Source organism: Elaeis guineensis, chromosome 4 (genome assembly GCF_000442705.2).
Source record: "Elaeis guineensis isolate ETL-2024a chromosome 4, EG11, whole genome shotgun sequence".
Taxonomy (NCBI): domain Eukaryota; kingdom Viridiplantae; phylum Streptophyta; class Magnoliopsida; order Arecales; family Arecaceae; genus Elaeis; species Elaeis guineensis.
Genome location: NC_025996.2, coordinates 76,328,727 through 76,342,728, shown reverse-complemented (window position 1 = coordinate 76,342,728; position 14,002 = coordinate 76,328,727). Strand labels below are relative to the sequence as shown.

The 14,002-nt window shown below is 36.3% G+C and overlaps 1 non-coding gene across 1 annotated transcript; it reads left to right on the top strand.

Annotated features, from left to right (window-relative positions):
* Positions 1 to 221: 221 nt before the first annotated feature.
* LOC140857632 (small nucleolar RNA R71) lies at positions 222 to 328 on the top strand. The gene has a single exon (XR_012141124.1). It is a non-coding gene; the product is annotated as a small nucleolar RNA R71 (small nucleolar RNA).
* Positions 329 to 14,002: the final 13,674 nt, after the last annotated feature.

Here is a 14,002-nt window from a genome sequence, read left to right as displayed (position 1 = left end):
GGGTTGGTTGAATTTGATGCATTCCTCCTCTTGAAGGTGTAGCTTTATCAGGTTCCCTAGTTGTTTCCCACTGTAAATTTTTCTCGGCTAGGTCTTCTAAGAATTGCCAAGCTTCAGTAGTTTCTTTGTCCATAAATTGGCCTTGGCACATGGACTCTAGCATGGTTCTTGAGTTTGAATCTAACCCCTCATAGATGATCTGGCATAATCTCCAAATTTCTATTCCATGGTGTGGGCATTGGGTCAAAAGATTCTTGAAACGATCAAAGTACTTCCAAAATGATTCACCAGCTAGTTGGTAAAATTGATTTATTTCATTCCTAATCCTAGCTGTTTTATGATGGGGGAAATACTTTTTCAAAAATGTTCTCACAAAGCCCTCCCAGGTAGTGACAGAATGGTTTGGCAGACTATAAAGCCACTTCTTAGCATTATCCTTAAGGGCAAAGTTGATTAATCTAAGTTTGACCTCATCCTCTGTTAATTGCAGTTTCATGGTTGCACATACCTCCTCAAATTCTCTAATAAATATATAAGCATCCTCTAATCCTGTGAATTTTGGAAGCATATTTATGATTTGAGGTTTGATTTTAAAATTGTTAGCTGTGGGTTGTGGCAACCTGATACAAGATGGTTGGATGGAGCCAACTGGATAACACAAATCCTTAAGGGTCATGGGTTGGATTGGTTCAGCCATTGGAACAATAGGAATTGACTCAATTCTAACTAGACGACCCGACACTCTTCTCCACACACGAGGTGTACGGTTCTCGATGTTTATACAATTTTTTTTTATAAAAATTTTTATGTATAAGAAAAAGAAAGAAAAGAGAAAAAGTTCTAAAGAAAAGATCCTAAGGAGTCCTAAATCTAAAGAAAAGTAACCAAATTAATTTAAATTTTAATAATTTTTTTTTTATTTTTCAAACAAGTGAAACAATAAATTAAACTCAATCTATCCTAGGGTTAACCTAAATCTAGACAGCTCCTAACTGTTCCAAGATGACCCTTCAAGCCTTCCAAGTGGAGATTGATCAACTAGTTAGCCAGGTAAGTATAAGAGGTGGGAGGTTCACTCATCGTTGCCTTTCTAGACACCAAACGAGTTGGCCAGGCCAGCAACTGAACCAATTTAACAAACCACCCTCAGGGACTTGCTTAGACACCAACTAATCAAACAACTCAAACTTGGTAGAACTCTTAGGGTTCCTTTCCTATTGAGCTCGAATTCCTTAAGGTTGATGTCTAATTGATTTTAAGATTAAAGGTCTAGGTAATGCAATATGATGGAGATGGTTTTTGGGCTAAGGAAGGGTAATGAAATCCCCACCTTATCTTGTTAATGGTTGATGCCCTTAGATTAATTATGAAAATACAAATGCAAATAAACAAGATGACCAAGAATGTAAAAGATTTTAATTTAGAATTTTTTTTTATTTTGATATTTTACTTCACGATTATGAAATATCTTTTTTTTTTTTTATGATTAAGTAAATTCAAATGATTAGGTCTAAAAGAAAAGTAATTAACTAAAAATAATAAAAGAGAAATTAGAAGCATACCTGAGTTTTTCAGCAATCACCAACTAAATCTAGAAACCTAAAGGAAAAAGAAAGAGAGTTATAAAGCACGAAGAACAAATATTTGAAAATAATTTAAAATGCCAAATCCCCGCAACGGTGCCAAAAACTTGATGTGCAAATCTTAAAATTTGTAAATAAAACCGCAAGCGCACAGTGTGCAGAGTAGCACGACCAGCGAGTACGGGTCGATCCCACAGAGACTTGGTTTAAAAATGATTTTCAAATCTATGCTCAAGCGAGCTTTAACGAAAATTGAAAATCGAAAGTTGTTTGCTAAAGACAATAAGACTAAGGATCTAGGGTTTTTGAATCACTAGATCTAGATTAGGAAATTCTACCTAGAATTTTTCTTATTGATCCTAACGACTACTCCTCTTGTCTTTCCCAAGCATAGATTATGAAGGGACTAAGGCCCAACGATAACCCATCAAGATTCTTTACAGGGGAGTAGTAACTAGGATCCCTTAGGGTTTTCTCCTCCTATGCACTGAATCAAGCATGAACTATGAAGGGACTCTAACCCAACTGTAGTTCATCAAAAATTTTTGGCAAAAGAGGAAGAAAAAGAAACCCTAAGAAAAAGAAAGAACCCTATGTAAAACCCCTACTCATGATCTAGCTTCATCGCAAACCCTAGAAGGGATCCTTAGCTAGACATGATCTAAATCTACTTGCAAAATTTAAATACAGAAAAATAAACTACCCTAATTTCATAAATTAAACTATCCTAATTGCATAAATTTAAACTGCATAATTTAAACTAACCTAATTGCATAAAATTAAATTGCATAAATTAAACTATCTTAATTGCAAGAAAAATAAATTGCATAATGTAAAGAGATAAAATTACATAAAAATAAGATTTTATAAAAAAAAAATTTATTACAAAAATTCAAAGCTCGAGGCTTGAGAAGAAAGCTAAAAACCCCACTATCTAGGATTACAAGCTTGATTGGAAGGCAAGAAGCCCTTAAAACAAGGGCCTTTGGGGGCTTTTTATAGGCATTTGGGGGTTATAAGGTTTTCAAAACTTTAGATGTGGGACTAAGAGATTTTAGAGGGCTGTTAGGGGGGTTTAGGGGCTCAAATCTCGCTCAAAAAGCTCTTAAATCCATCAAGAAACCCTAGAAATTATTTCAGTCGTCCGATCCTCATCTAAAGGACCCAATTCATCTAATAAATCAAGCCGGAAGTGATTCTGGGCCGTCGGATCACGATCTGAGTGAAGCGCTGTCGTTGGATCGCGCTGCAGAAGGATCCCGTGTTGTCCAAGTGTTTATTGATTCTTGCAATTGCCTTGATTACGGTTGGATCTTGACCGGCTGCGATGGTGGCCGTCCGATGGTGCAAAAATGTGGAGCGTTGGATCTTGATCAGAGAAGATCGGACCATCGAGTGATGTGAAGTTACCAGGTTACCCTTCGGACCTTCTTCTCTCTCCTCATGAGCCCTGGACCGCGCGCGTGGATCGGGCTCGCGATGCGTTGCGATGAGCCGAGACTCGCTGATTGGCTGGTTTATGGTGTGCCGATGGGTCCATGGTCCAGCGCCTGTTGCTGTGGATCAGGCGGCTAACCAGATCACCAAATCAGTCGATTTTTGACCAATTTTGACCTGATTTGACTTGGGTTTGATCCAATTGAGTCTTCTTTCTTCATTCTTCAATACCTGTCAATTTAACTCTGTTTTGCGTAAAATTTGCACCGTTGGAATCCTCTTTACTTGTTCTTTCTATTGATGACCTCTTCTTCTAAAAATATAATAACAAGTATCAATTTTCTAAAAAAGTTAGATAATTTAGATATTAATTGATACTTTTTATGTCAATTTGTGACATAAATCAATCACCATCACCAGATATAAAATCTATAGGCTGCTTCATATAGATATCTTTCTTAAAATATCTATTCAAGAAAGCAATTTTCACATCCATCTATCAGATTTCATAATCATAGTAAGCTGCAACAGCAAGCAGAGTACAGATGGATTTCAGTATGGCTAGGATGAGAAAATTTTTTGATAGTCAATGCCATCATACTGACTATAACTTTTAGCCACAAGCCTAGCTTTATAGGTCTCTACCTTATCATTGGTACCTATTTTTCTTTCATAGATCCATTTACATCCAATGGGTACGATACCCTCAGGAGGATCCACTAAGATCTAGACTTAGTTTGAGTGCATCGAGTTAATTTCTAACTTCATCGCATCTAATCATTTTTTGAAATCGATGTCAGACATCACCTCATCAAAGATATTAGGATCATCACTATGATCCTTATCTCCCATAAGAATATTTTCTTTACTTCCTCCGTAAGCATACCCATGTACCATTCAAGAGGTCAGAAGATCCTACTAGATCTATGAGGTGGTAGAGGAACGTCAACTATTGGCTCATGAAAAATGATTTCCTGAGGATCTATAGCTCTTTGCTCTTCAGAGTTTTGGATGTATGCCCTAAAAGCCAATCTTGACTGATGCATATTATATTTTTAGGACATATTTTTATACTTTATTAGTATTTATATTATCATTTATATTTTATGTATCCATGAATCATCCAAGGGATTAATAAGATGATAACACATATTCTCAAAGAGTTGAAAATTTTAGACATGTGCCATGGATGGTTAATTCCTAAATTGCTCCTGATCATAGGATTGTCATGGAGATGGTGATTGATCCAGATAGATCCGTGCACAGATTGCTTCCTTCAGACAGATGGGTCTCGAGTCTACAGTGTAGTGACACTAGAGCAAGAGTACAGGTAGTTGTTAGAGAACAACTAGCACTAAGCATGACCAATATGAGAACTCACATGGATGTCTACTCACTCGATAGTAACTTTCTTGATGCTACAGTTGTATGACTGGTCTTTTGATCTGCGGTATTACAGCTGCTCTTAGTGAGGCTGCTGAAGTTTGACTACATATAAACATGGATCTCAATGAGCCCTTGTAGTGGATGTTGATGACAGTTGATCCACTGTAGGAGTAGGATGTACACCTAAATGGGATCTATCGATCCTAGTAGAAGGGAGTAGTCCTATGAGATTTAAGAAGCTGAGTCTTTAAATTTCTGACCATAGTAGTGTGATTAATGAAAAAAAATTCTATGAGAATCACATATAGACTCGAGCTGATTGAATCTATCATATGATCGATGATAAGATTTGACTATTCATCCATGATCTGCCATCTGGTTGGGACTCACGATAGAGAGACTGTATCATATGTTAACTGTACCTAAGATTCATCACCTTTTATTCTACTACATTGTTACTACATACTGCTAGGTGTCACTGATAGATTGTAAGACCCACAAGCATTATCTGGATGATCGATGATTTTTGATGGGCAGAGTTAGAATGGTTCCAACCTATTGAAAAGAGTTTCAATGATATTGTGATAGGGATCATAATATATCTCACTACCAGATAGAATAGAATCTATGGGATCACACACAAAGAGACTTTTGACTGATCAGATGGTTGAATTACGATTATGAATCGTGATAAGATTTGATTGTCAATTTGATTGATGATTGATCCAATGTAAAAGTTACAATTAATAACTTGCTAAAGAGTTAGTGAGTTATAAAAAGATTAATTGATAATTGAATTACTAATTGGCTCAATTTGATTAAGCTATGGAGCTTGCATCAAGTCTAATTAAATTAAATTTAATTTGACTTGACATGAGTTTGATTTGATCAAACTTAATTAGATTATGAGATAACCAAATATCATGGGAGAATAATTCCTAATTGAATTAGGATTTGGATTTGACTCAATTTCTAATTAGACTAGGATCTAAACAAGAATATTTGAGTTCTTATTTGGACTAAAGATTTTTATCTTTATGGGTACACCAAATCCTAATTGGATTAGAATTAAATTGAGTTTGACTCAAGCACCAAGAGAGAGTCCAAAAGGACTAAGACTCCTCTAATTAGATGACATCTAATCAAAATAGTTTGAACTCCAAATCAGATTTAGTTTTCCATCTATTAGGGCCTAATCAATTTCTAATATGATTAGGATTGGTTGGAATTTAAATTGATTTAAATTAGCCACCTAAAGAAGAGTCCCATGAAGATTAAACTCCTCCCTCTCCATGCGCCATAAAAGTCCCACCCACTTATGTTTGACGCCATATCCTCTCCTCCTTTTTGTGCATGTAAGAGGTCCATGCCATCTCCTATTTAATGTGTAAGAAGGACTCTTAACTTTAGGCTTTCCATGAGGTATATGGGCAAAAAATAAGAAGGTGGTGGGCAGCCACAATTCTAGAGTCCAAAAGAGTTTGGACTCTCACCAATACTCTTCTCTTCCCTATTTAAACCATGCATCCTATGGGGCAAAAAACAATTAGATAGGGATCAGGTTTTGATGCCAAAAAGATGGAGAGATGTGCATGAAAATTCAAAAGAGAAGAGAGGCACGGCTGTTGAAAATTATGTCCCAAAGCCAATCGTCAGTCTATTGATGGTTGTGCTTATTATTGTAATTGTATATGAATTGTTGAATTAATAAATATTATTTGATTTTTTCATCACTGTGTATATCTCATTTTGAACTCCTGTTATGTGATGAAGTCCTTAAGACTATTTGATTCGATATAGGAGGATATATCGTTTAGTCCTTAAATGAGTTCGTGACCAAATGATATACTATTACTAGGATGATAGACATATCAAGTGTAGATCGTTATATGCCATATAAGTTGGTTGTCCTCTTAACCAAGGAGCATGGAGACGCTGGTATGGCATGCAGGTGAAATATAGAAGTACATTTCACTGAACGTGACCAACTCTGAAGTACTCTGCTGTCAAGAGTCACTACGAAGGGATATAGGTATAAGTGTCCCTCCGATCTGAGATCACCACGGTGACTTGCAAGCAACTCACTATACTTTGGTGCTAGACTACCTGAATTTTTAATTCAGTGATGAAAGATTTTTGGGCATAGTCAAATACTTGTGAAGTCGGTGTGTGAGTCAAGATGGAATTGACCTCTCTGAATAAGTAGGAGTTAATATATCAGTGTGTTTCAATTCAGTAAAACCTTGGCCGAGGTAATCCATATGATGGATTTTAAAAATTGAAATACAATGTGGATGACCATATCAAGGTTGACAGTTAAACCCTAGGTCACCTAGAGTATTTGGGTCAAAAGGATGAATTATATGGTAACTAGATTCAAATAGGTTCTTGAGTGTTGCTTAGAATACATTCGGCCTATCCGAATGTCGGGTACCAATGCTAGATGGTTACTCCGATTGGTATAGGAATCAGTTCCTGTGCTACCAGCTTAGGTTCGAACCTGTGGGGTCACACACTTAAGAAGTTTCTCTCTGATCACATGACTGATCTGAAGAGTCCCAATCAACGAGGACTCTGGTGAAGAGTCCCACTTGACGGGGACTCTACTGAAGAGTCCCACTGGATGGGGACTCTAGAGAAGAGTCCCACTAGACATAGACTCTATCATTAATGAAGGATTAATTAGTGATTAGATTACTAATTAGCTCAATTTGATTGAGCATTAAAGTCTAGATCAAATTTGATTGAATTGATTCAATCAGATCAAGTCTGATTAGGTTATGAGATGACCTAATCGGTAAGGAAAAAATGATCCTAATTTGATTGGATCTATGGCTCAATTAATTTATTGACTTGATCAAATTTAATTAAGGTTATAAAAGCTTTATTAGATTAGGTTTATCTATTTTATTTGGATCTAATTGGATTGAGCTTGAAAGAAATCCAATTGATTGAACCCTAGAGTCCCAAATGAGTAGGACTCATTATTTGGATCTATTTTTTTCTCACCACACAAAATCTTCTTGTACATGAAAAAATAAAAAAATAATTCTTCTTTTGTCACTTATTAAGGATAAAAATTAATTGGTTTTTATTTAAATTCAAATTAGTTTGAATTTCAACTTAAAACCTTATCCATATCTTTCCACACGTTGGCTGCTTTTGAAGGGGTCTATTGTGTATGAGAAAAGAAGGTCTTCCCAACTGATTTTCATGCCCAATTTTCTTTGATAAGTCTCTCTTTAAGTTAGATAAAGGTAAGAAAAAATTGGAGTCTAATTAAAATTCAAAAGAGTTTGAATTGCAACAAACTCCATCCCTTATCCTGTTTTATCTGGTTTGTGCAACAACCATAAAAAGGCCATAATTTTATGTGCCAAAAAAAGAGAGCTCTTCACTACTAGAAATTAGAGAAAAATAGGATCAAAAATACTTCTTTAGGATATAAGGATTGGGTGGATTTCCTTACTCCTTGGCGTGAACAAAAGAGGAGACCGTTCTCCTCTTGGGTGAGAGACCTAGAACTGTTCTAGATTTTTGGGTGAGAAAAAAATCAAAGAGAAGAGAGTTTTTATCTAAATTTTCTCCACCATCCAGCATCCTTCTCTGATCCATCTTTGATATCAAAAATATTTGAGATGATCAAAGAAGGAGAACAAGTCAGATCTGCCATCAGAAGCTGACTGCGCGAGCTAGCACTCCCACAGAGGGCTGATGGATCCGAGGGGCTTCGTGTGGACCATCCATAGAGGTCGGATGCTTGTGCGGCTACTCAACATTAGCAAGAGATTCATACCATACTTACCAGTAGTGAAGATCATCAACCCATGAAAAGGTGATGAGTTCTGAATCCTACCGATATAATCTAAAGGTTAGATCAAATTCAGGGCATCGATATGATCGATGCAATTTTCTATTTTATTTTAAATTTTATATGTAAATTTTTTATGTCATAGATCCTTAATGATTATTTAAATCAGATCTAAGATATATTTAAAAGATTAAAATATTTAATCTTTTATTATTTTGTTATAAAATTTTAAAAATACATGCTTTGAACTATCCATTTTTTCTTCATATCGTATCAAAGCCAGTTTTCTTATGACATAAATTTTTTACATATAATCTAATTTTAATTATTTAGATTAGATCTAAATAGTTAATTTTGAATCTTAGTATAGTAATCTAATTAGATAAATCCTCATAGTCGTCCAGTCATAGGAGAAATCAGAATTTCACTATCTTATTTACCCATTTGATGGGATCTCCTACGGCGTGTAGGGGTGTTGCATGATCTTTTTCATGATGATGAACCATGAAAAAAATTTTAAAATTTTATTTTAGATCTAAAATAATGTATATTAGATCTAAAATTAAAATTTTGATCATTAGATGATTGATTGTAAAAATATTTTACAAAATTGAAAACTATTTTCAAACACCAAATCTGAACTCATATCAGTCCAAAACTTAATTGAGAATTAAGCTATCTAGATTTGAAAATCAAAAATCTAAGGTATTAATTTCATAACTCATGGGTTAATGGGTTAGCTCGAGTCAAATCCATTTAACTGAGTTAGACCTAGGGTTAGAAATCATTGATAATGGATCATATTAGTAATTGATCAAATCTAATTAAAAGTTTATTCTGATTGGATCAATTTCTTCTCTTAATCAATTTCAATAGTTGTAGTTGGTCAAGTCCATGTCTTTGATTAGACCAATATGGACTTTGATCATAGCTCCGTGGTTGAATCCAAGTCTATAAGTTGATCAAATTGAAAATGACTAACCAGTTGGTGTCTAAAGTAAGTATGGCAACTTTGATCGATGGTCATTAATTGGGAGCTACTCGCATAGATTGAGTCTATATCAAGTTAATGGCATATCCCTTCCATCGATCTCACTTACCTGGCCAACATGGTGAATCATGTTTTGATTAGATCACTTAATGCTTGGAGTTGACCCATGCTAATTAGAAAATCAGTATGACTGATTTAGGTGTCCCTAATTCAACTTGTCTTGAGTCCTCTTTATGACTTGGTGAAGTCAGTAGAAGGATTCATGACTGGTTGGCTGGACCAGCTTATGTCTGATCTTCTTAAATCTGACTTGGTGAAGTCAGTGGGAGGATTAAGATTAACTGATCAAGTCTCATCTCATTTCTCAATTCAACTAATTAAATCCTCTAAAATTGTTAGGTTCCTAAAATAAAATACTTATGGCAATAACTAGATCATAGCCTCTCATTAAGTTGGATGATAATGAGTCCAATAGTTTAGATAATCATTGGAGGTGCCACACGCTTGGTGCTCATCTAGCTGTCAGAATTATCATTCATAATATGTTGTTTTAGTTGTATCTTTCTGATGATGGTCAGGTTGGTCGAGCCACACTCAGACCTGATCACTCATTTGTTAGATACACTAAATTCTGACATGTTAATGGTTGGACCTAACCAGAACCTTCAGTGGAGGCACCACATGCCTGCTGAAGAGGTATCTGGAGAAAAATTGAATACTAAAAATTATTTGATGAAATAATTGATTAAGAACCTATCCATGGGTACACAAGGGTTGGTCGAGCCACACTCGGGCCCATGTGCAGTCTATGTAGATTTTAGTACCCACTGTGGAATTAATGTAATTTCTCGAATTGAAGGTAGAGGCTATTAATTCGAATAAAATAGTGAAAGAACCTTTAGACTAAAATCCATATCTTTAGGCTTAATCAATTCATATACTAATTAGGTTATGGTTTTTCTTTTGCAGTTATGGCTACCACCTTGTCGCTCTGATCACTATTAGATAGTGATAAATTGATGGGATCAAATTTTGATAGATGGTATCGAAAGCTCAAAATAGTCTTGGAGCACAAACGAATCTTGTATGTATTGATAGATCCGACATCCAAGGAGCTAGCTCTGAATGTACGTAGCACGGTCAAAGACACTTATCAGAAGTGGCTCAACGACTGAACTATGGTTCGTTGTATTATGCTGGCGATAATGAATGATGAGTTTAGCCATCGTTTGAGAATATTCAGCCACAAGACATGTTGTAAATATTGAATGAGTCCTTTGGCACACCCGACGATGTTGAGAGATACAAGACTAGTTATGCCATCTTCAATGCTCGAATGAGGGAAGGAGCATCAGTCACTGATCATGTATTGTACATGATCGAGATGATTGAGCACCTAAGCAAGCTTAGCTTTCCTCTGCATGAGTAGTTGAGAAAAGATGCTATTCTGAACTCTCTACACAAGTCCTACCTCCCTTTCCATACTCATTTTTGAATGACAAAGCCTGCAGTTAACTACCACGGTTTGCTAGGGTTACTGCAAAACTTTGAGAAAGATCACCAGCTCCAAAAGGAGTCGGTGAATGTTGTGGGAGGGTCTTCTTCTAGATGTCGATCATTTAAGAAAGGAAAGAAGAACAAGAAAAAGGTCCAAAGTGCTTGGGCACCCAAGCCCAGTCAAACCAAGAAACCCAAGTCCGATCAAAATCAGGCAGAATGCTTCTACTGCAAGAAGTAAAGGTATTGAAAAAGAAATTATCCTCAATACATTGCCTCCTTGGATCCGAACAGACCAAGAAAGAAGCAAGTTGTTGCTAGACAAGGTAATTATATAATAACACCTTGTAATTTTTTAATTTGTGATTCTACTACCTGGGTATTAGATACCGAAAGCCCTTTTAATATTTGCAAATCATTGCAGGGTTGCAAGTCAGTAGGAGATTTAAAGAAGGTGAAAGATTCCTTAATGTTGGAGATGGAAGACCAGTTCCAGTTATAGCGTTAGGGACTATTAAGCTTGTATTCAAATCTAATGTAATTGTTCTAAGTGAATGTCACTTTTGTCCTTCTTTTTTATTGAATATTATTTCTGTAGGTCTTTTGGCCATGTACGGTTATGAAATTTTAATAAAAAAAATAATTTTAATATCATTATGAATGGTGTTAATGTGATGAATGTGAAAGAAAAACACCTTTTTTCTTTGTAGGATCTTCCAGATTTCATCAAATCTGGGGTAGAATAATTTAAAAATTTTATCCTATGCTATTTCAGATCTAATATCTTTTAGATTTAATTTTATTATCTGATATTTAAAATCTAAAATTAAATCTAAAAGTATGAGAAGTATAGACATACCTCAAGGGTAATCTGATTATCCTGTAGATGATCTCAGCACAGCCTGAGGTTCTGATGTAGCCACACAACTGCTTGGCCTCTACCAGTATCTACTTAGGTACGACTTAGAATATCTTCTCCTCATGAATCTACACTCTAAAAATTAGATCTCTACCTGATTTGGAAGTACTTCAGAATTCCTTCTGAAGTTGGGGCAGCAACCTGTCGAAGATGTCCTACAGCCTTCCTGTTCCAAGCATCACCACACCTTTTCCTTGCACCAGATGAATGTCCAACTCTTTGAAAGTGAAGAAGGGAGATAGGAGAGCAAGGAGGATGTGGAGAAGAAGGGAGGGGGTGGCAGCTATTGGATTTGGTGCATAAAACAACTTCAGCCTAAAACCCTAGGCGCAGAAGGGTTTATATAGACCCTGTATGCTGCGCAGTGCCACATCATTCTACCAATCAAAAAATTTTAATTAATTCTAGAAAAAATTTGATTGATGGAGTGATATCATTTGATCACATCAAATAAGAACCCCACTCTCTCTCCTAAGTTGGCACCAACTTTGGATAAGCACAAGCAAGGTGGCACCCAAGAGTCCATGTTAATCAGGACTCTTCATTCTTATCCATTTGGGGTGCCCACTTTAATCCAATTGGGCTCATGCCATAATTTGATTATGGCACCCAATTCAATATAGTTTTGGCATGTAGACACTCCACAAAAATCCTCCAATGAGCTATCTTCAGTTTAAGACCCATATGTCAATATTTGATAGATGTCCTAAAATGAAATTGGCAGGTGACAGGAATTAGCAGGTGCTTGTCTTAAATTCATCTCATGAATTAAGACAAGCCTTTTCTGAGCTGGACAAGCTTCATTTAGACTGAGAGAAATTTTTTCAAGATTTTTTGGATGAGTCAAATCATATTTGGCTCAGTAGAGATAGAAAAGATTACACAAGGAGAAAGTTAGGCTCAATCAAGTGCTAGCATGATTTCTTGAACCTAATTGGATCTAATCCAAATCAATTGAGTTAGCCCAATTGATGACATCCAACCCTAACGCTTGTTTGTGTGATCCAATTAGGTTTAATTCCATATGATAATGAGACATGTCATGATCTCATCATCGACATCATCGAAACTTTTTTCGATGGACCAAAACTCTTCTGATTCAGATAATTAGAATAATCGATCATCAATATCATTCTAATTGCTCTCAAAATCCACCAGTGACACCTAGCAGTATGTGATGGTAACTCATTAGAACTAAAGATGAACCTCTCGGTGCAGCTACCTGTGTGATTGAGTTTCTCTATCATGAGTTTCACTGAATTAGGGTTAAGGTGAACTCGTCAAACCCAACAACAGTCATATGAATCAATCGATCGATTCGAGTCCGATATGAAACCCAATGAAAAACTCCTTTTCCATTATTTCACTCTGCCATGGCCATGGGCTTAAGGACTCGATCTTTCGATCATCATAGGACTACTCCTCTCATCTACCGAGGTTGATAGATCCCATCTTGGTGCGACCTAGTTCCTACAATGAATATGCTACAGCCAACATACACCTCAGGGTTTCGAATGGCTAGGAGATCGAGTTATGATGTAGTCAAACTATAACACACTCAAGGTGAACTGTCGATGCACCTCAAGTCAAAGAACCAGATACACAACTGCAGCATCGAGCTAGTCATCGACAAGAAGGTAGACTTCCTTATGACTGCTCGATATGGTCACGCACAGTACTCTCTTCTCAACGAATACCTGTACTCTCGCTTCGGTGACCATAGATTCAAGATACATCTATCCTAAGGAAGCGATCGTACACCAACCATCTGGATCGATCACCATCCTCATGATGATCCTATGGTCAAGAGCTATTTATGAGTTAGTTATGTAAATTCATGCCTTAAATTTTCAACTCTTGAAAATATAAATTGACATTCTACTAACTCAAAGGATGTATCACAGACACAATGTACACAATGTGATAGAAGAATAACTGATTTATTGATTTATAGTCAAAATTATAATTTTGCCCTTAGATTTGTACAGAAATATGTCAGCCAATCTGGTATCTAGGGCACACATCTAACAAACTCCCACTTGACCTAATGCCAATTGGCTACATATCTAAGTCCCATCTTCTCAAGGTGGGCTTCGATCTTTTGCTGGCCCAATGGCTTAGTCAGTGGGTCTGCCACATTGTCTGTGGAGTCGACTCTCTTGACCTCGACATAACTCTTTTCGAGGTAATCATGGATCAAATGAAATCATCGCTCGATGTGCTTGAACTTCTGGTGAGACCTTGGCTCCTTAGCTAGGGTTATGGCGCCATTATTATCGCAGTAAAGAGGTATGGCATCCGATGACATAACTTCAAGCTCTACGGTAAATTTTTTTATACCAGAATGCCTCTTTCGCAGCTTCCAATGCAGCAATGTA